The sequence below is a fragment of the Otolemur garnettii genome, unplaced genomic scaffold, assembly GCF_000181295.1.
Source record: "Otolemur garnettii isolate 467f Iridium unplaced genomic scaffold, OtoGar3 scaffold00050, whole genome shotgun sequence".
Taxonomy (NCBI): domain Eukaryota; kingdom Metazoa; phylum Chordata; class Mammalia; order Primates; family Galagidae; genus Otolemur; species Otolemur garnettii.
In genome coordinates, this window is record NW_003852445.1 from 8478851 (window position 1) to 8484954 (window position 6104).

The 6104-nt window shown below is 41.4% G+C and overlaps 1 protein-coding gene and 1 pseudogene across 3 annotated transcripts in view; one reads left to right on the forward strand and one right to left on the reverse strand.

Annotated features, from left to right (window-relative positions):
- The window catches only part of MGA (MGA, MAX dimerization protein), a 144238-nt gene that overhangs the window by 8585 nt on the left and 129549 nt on the right, over positions 1-6104 (forward strand). The gene's annotated exons all lie outside the window — the stretch shown is intronic.
- On the reverse strand, positions 3708-3957 carry LOC111725968 (annotated as a pseudogene).

Below are 6104 nucleotides of genomic sequence, written 5' to 3' on the forward strand. Positions count from 1 at the left end.
AGCCTCAAGCTATCCCCCTGGGTAGAGTGCTGTGGCACCACAGCTCACAGCAACCTCCAACTCCTGGGCTCAAGGGAGTCTCCTGCCTCCACCTCCCAAGTAGCTGGGACTACAGGCGCCCGCCACAGCGCCTGACTATTTTTTGGTTGCAGCCATCATTGTTGCTTGGTGGGCCTGGGCTGGATTCAAACCCGCCACCTTAGGTGTATGTGGCTGGCACCTTAGCCCCTTGAGCCACAGGCGCCGAGTCCTGCAAGGTATTTTCATTGTTAAAAAGGGGTCACCACCCATAGGTTGAGAACCACTAAGCTCTAGCAACTTGTGCCATTTAGGAAGGAGCTAGTTTGGATAAGAATTTAGTTGGGTATTTTGAGCTTGAGATGTTTCTAGATATCCAGGAATAGCCAACAGGCAGTTTACTATTTTAAGTCTGGAGCCTTAGGGTTAGGGTCAGCACTGTGAATATACATGTTTTGGATGTCATCAACACATAGATTATGTTTTAAAAACATGGAAGTGGTGAGTTCAGTTGGGGAGCAGAGAAGAGGACTAGTGACTGAGCCCTGAGGCTGTTGAAGTCATGGAGGGGAACAGATTGCACTAATTGTTTTTTATCAGCATCAGCATGGTATTTACTGAGCAATGTCTAAATAGTATAGCATTCAGTAATGTCTTTGAGATGATTATAATGATACTAGCTTTTCCTTTTAATTAAATTTTCAAGTTTTTGTCACTTTCCTGCCTTATTATTTCTACTTTCCATTTTTCAAGGTAGAAACTCTATATTTTATTGCTTAGCATATGAGAGTCATCATTATCTTATTCTACCCCGTGTCTCTCTCCTCTTCTACCGTGACAATGGTCCTTGCTTTGTTTCCCTAAAATACTCTTGCTCCTCCTCTTACTGCTCTTCCTCAAGTTTCTACCCAGTCTTCAATGTCTGCCTTAAATTTGGTATGTCATTTTCCCTAATTTTGACAGACGTTGACTTCTCACTGTATGGTACTTCCTCAGTTGGTTATACTGGTACGTGGTATTTCTTGCTGTTGCTTATATGGGCAGTCTCTGAGTTATAAATGTCCGATTGTTATAGGACTTGCACTTACTGGTGGAGACTATTACAGGTAATAAGTAAATGTACTTGTTTCAACTTAGATACGAATTCAACTTAAGAACAAACCTACAGAACCTATCTTCATTCATCAACCCAGGGGCTGCCTGTACTTTAATTTATAACAAAGTACAAAATCAGGAGGTGGGTGGCTCATGCCTCTAATCCTAGCACTCTGGGAGGCCCAAGGTGGGTGGATTGCCTGAGCTCAGGAGTTTGAGACCAGCCTGAGCAAGAGCAAGACCTCGTCTCTAAAAAAATAATTGGGTGTTGTCGTGAGTGCCTATAGTTCCAGCTACTCGGGAGGCTGAGGCAAGAGGATCATTTGAGCCCAAGAGTTTGAGGTTGCTGTGAGCTATGACACCAGAACACTCTACTGAGGGCAGAGTGAGACTCTATCTCAAAAAAACAAAAACAAAATCAGTTGGTGTTTTGACTGTCTCAAAAACAACAACAACAACAAAATCAGTTGGTGTTTTGGTGGCTACTTTTTAATTCATTTCCCCAGTGCTTTGCATGTGGTGGAATGTTTAATCACAATGCTTTGAAAAAAGAAATTTTGCTTTGGCAAAAGAGTAAATAGTTAAAATTAGACCTTAAAATATACAACAATATGGACTGTTAGCAGAGATTTGTGGGATCTTTTTTGTTATAGCAAGTTTTTTTCTATTTCAGTATAGTTTTTTTTTTTTTTTTTGCAGTTTTTGGCCGGGGCTGGGTTTGAACCTGCTACCTCCGGTATGTGGGGCTGTCGCCCTACTCTTTTGAGCCATAGGCGCCACCCTATAACAAGTTTTTAGGGGTTTTGGGGGCAGTTTTTGGCCCGGGCTGGGTTTGAACCCGCCACCTCTGGCATATGGGGCTGGTGCCCTACTCCTTTGAGTCACAAACGCCGCCCAGTTTTTAGGTTTTTTTTTTCCCTTTTATGTTTCCTTTTTTGCTGTCGTTTGGGTTTCATTGAGTGTACAAAGAATTAGGTTACACTGATTGCATTTGTTAGGTATAGTCCCTCCTATAATTGTGTTCCTCGGGAAGAGGTATGCCATACACTGTAACCCTATTCTCCCCTTCCCTCCCTCCTTTCTGCTGCCTTGTTCCCCTACCCCCATCTTGAATTGATCTAAGTTTTTCTCCGGTGAGGATGTGTATTCAATCATCTACTGGCTTCATATTCCAATTGAGTACATTGGATTCTTGCTTCTTTTTTCTTGTGATACTTTATTAAGGAGAATGTGTTCCAGCTCAATCCAGGTTAATACAAAAGATGTAAAGTCTCCCACCCTTTTTAATTTTTAGTATGAATAGCATTCCATGGTATACATATTATCACAGCTTGTTAATCCATTCCTGGGTTGGTGGGCATTTATTTAGGTTGTTTCCACATTTTCGCGATTGTAAATTGAGCTCCGATAAACAGTTTGATGCAACCGTCCTCATGATACAATCATTTTTTTTCTTCTGGATAGATGCCTAATAATGGGATTGCAGGATCAAATTGGAGGTCTAATTTGAGTTCTTTGAGGATTCTCCATACTTCCTTCCAGAAAGCTTATATTAGTTTGCAGTCCCACCAGCAGTGTAAAAGTATTCCCTTCTCTGAAGCCGCTGGGATTACAGGTGCTTGCTGTGTGCCCAGCTGGGTTTTTCAATTTTTTTTTCATGAGTTGAGGTCTTTCTCTTGCTCAAGACAAGTCTTAAACTCAAGCAGTCTTCTCACTTCAGCATACCACAAGCCTGAGCTCAAGCAGTCTTCCCACTTCAGCATCCCACAGTGCTGGCATCACAGCCTGGTGTCTCAATCGTTTTGATTTGCATTTCTCTGATGATTAGGGCTGATGAGCATTTTTTCATGTTTGTTAGCGATTCTTTTGTTTTATCAGAGAAAGTTATGTTTATATTTCTTGCCCAGTGGTAGATTGGATTATTTACTCTTTTTCTGTTAATTAATTTGAGTTCTCGGTAGATTCTAGTCATCAACCCTCTGTCGGATTCTTTTTTGAGGCAGTTTCACCGTGTTTCCCTCCCTAGAGAACTGTAGCATCACAGCTCATAGCAACCTAATCGATTCTCTTGCCTCAGCCTCCCTAGTAGCTGGGACTGTAGGCGCCCGCCACAATGCCTGGCTATTTTGTTGTTGTAGTTGTCGTTGTTTGGGGAGGCCCAGGCCAGGTTCAAGCTTGCCACCTCCTGTGTATGTGGCTGGTGCCCTAGCTGTTGAGCTACAGACGCTGAGCCCCTTTGTCAGATTCTTACCCTGCAAATATCTTTTCCCATTCTGAAGATTGTCTTTTTGGTTTACTTGTTGTATCCTTAGCTGTGCAGAAACTTTTCAGCTTATTGAAGTCCTATTTGTTAATTTTTGTTGTTGCTGAGATGGCCACTGAAGTATTCATCTTAAAATCTTTTCCCAGTCCAACATCATCAAGAGTTTTCCCCAAACTTTCTCCTAAGACTTTTATTGTTATGTGTCTTAGATTTAAGTCTTTTATCCATCTTTAGTCAATTTTTGTAAGTGGTAAAAGGTATGGGTCAAGTGTCAGTCTTTTACAAGGGTTTATCCAGTTCTCCCAGCACCTTTTTTTGTTGATCCTCTGATGTGGGGTGTACCATCCCTTGAGGTACTGCAGGTACGATGTGTGATGTGGACAGAACAAGCTCCTATTTCAACTCCCTGCTCCAAAAATCCTTTTAATGCAGCAGTTCTCAACCTGTGGGTTGCCGACCCGAAGGTTGAGAACCACTGTTTTGTTTTGTTTTGCAGTTTTGTCCTCAAACAGAGGACATATCAGATAGTAAACTGATAAGAACAGATAGTGCATTTGATCTGAGGCAAAAGTTGAAGCAGCAAGTTTTTGGCTTTGATGCTATTCATTGTGTTATAATTTAGCCCCTACAAAGTTTAATGAAATGATATCTGTTAGGAGTCTTAGTTCAGAGACATGTTAGGAATGTTTTAATCGCTAGGGTTGAAAAATTCTTCGGAGAGAAGCTATTATAATAGATTCTTCTTCTCTTGCCCACTTTGCCACCCACCTTCTCAGTAGTCAGGAATTCTATTTTAACATTACCCGTGTACTGTGAGCTCTCTGCTGGAGAAGGAACCTATTGTAATAAATTGAGTACAATCAGCAGTACTCACCCCAGGAATGTCCTTTAAATTGTTGCATAGAAGGAGGCTTTATGGTGTGAATTGTAGGTGTGAGGGTTTCAGTTGTGAACCTAAAGTGTGTTGATTATTTTGTCATTCACTTTGACATTATTTTGTCATGTATTGAGAAGTCATATATGAGTATGGTATGAGGTACTGTGAGGGACACATAAAAGAAATAAAAGACATAGTTCCCTGCACTTGAAGCCCTGACAATTTAGTTGAGAAACTGAAACATATTAAAAAGGAATTTGTTCTTAATGAGCAGTAGATCAGTAAGTGCAAAGTACTGTGGTATAAATCAAGGTCTTGCATTTTTTAAGCCTGTAATTGTTTTCTCAGAATTATATGCAATTTTATCTTATATCAGTTTTCTACATATTTATTTATTTATTGCAATTTTTGGCCAGGGCTGGGTTTGAACCCACCACCTCCAGCATATGGGGCCAGTGCCCTACTCCTTTGAGCCACAGGTGCCGCCCAGTTTTCTACATTTTTAACTTGACTTGCAAGTTTTACATTTTCTCTTATCCTTAAACATTTCTAGTTTCATGAGATATTATTGACCTGGCTCAGTTTGATGTTATAAGAGCCATATAGTCCTTTGCCACTACATTGTATCCAAACATTTTATTTTATTTATTTATTTTTTTGAGACAGAGCCTCAAACTGTCACCGTGGGTAGAGTGCTGTAGCATCACAGCTCACAGCAGCCTCCAACTCCTGGGCTCAAGCAATTCTCCTGCCTCCCTTCACAAGTAGCTGGGACTATAGGCGCCTGCTACAACGCCAGGCTATTTTTTGGTTTCAGCCCTCATTGTTGTTTGGCGGGCCCAGGCTGGGTTTGAACCCACCAGCTCTGGTGTATGTGGCTGGTGCCCTAGCCACTTGAACCACATGCACTGAGCCAGTATCCAAACATTTTATTCTTTCAGGTATATCAGTGTGACTGAGGCAAATTTTTGCTACATGTAGATTCCCAAGCATTCTTTCTCCTACCACTTAAGGGAGCAAAAAGGGAGAAAAAAGGGAGAAAGTTATAGAACCTAGAGAACAAATTGTATTTGTGTGTTTATGTATGAATACTATTTTAAAAGTATTCATTTTATTTATTTATTTATTTTTTTGAGACAGAGCTTCAAGCTGTCCCCCTGGGTAGAGTGCCGTGGCATTACAGCTCACAGCAACCGCCAACTCCTGGGCTCAAGCGAGTCTGCTGCCTCCACTTCCCAAGTAGCTGGGATTACAGGTGCCCGCCACAACTCCCAGCTATTTTTTGGTTGCAGCCATCACTGTTGTTTGGCGGGACCAGGCTGGATTTGAACTCACCAGCTCAGGTGTATGTGGCTGGCGCCTTAGCCGTTTGAGCCACAGGTGCCAAGCCAAAGTATTCATTTTAATATTTGAATTATAAAAGCAGTGTTATTTTCAGAAGATATGAAAAACATAGATAAGCACAAAGAAGGAAGTAAAAATTTCTAATATACTAATTACCACTGTTAACCTATTGCTATGCTACTAGACTTCTTTTTTCCTTCAAGTTTTGTTTTTTAGTAAATGAATAGCTCAGGTACCTTTAAAAAAAGGTGGATAATTGTCTTTAGGTGGTGATCTGATCAGATTATTGTCAGTAAAATTCTTCAGTGGCTTTTCACAGTAAATGGAACCAAGTTGAGACAAGTTCAGATTCCTCACTTCGGTTAGCACTTAAAGCCCAGTCCCTCAGCTCGGCGCCTATGGCTCAAGCAGCTAAGGTGCCAGCCATATACACCTAAGGTGGCAGGTTCGAATCCCCAGCCCGGGGATTTTGGCTGCAACCAAAAAATGGCCAGGCGTTGTGGCGGG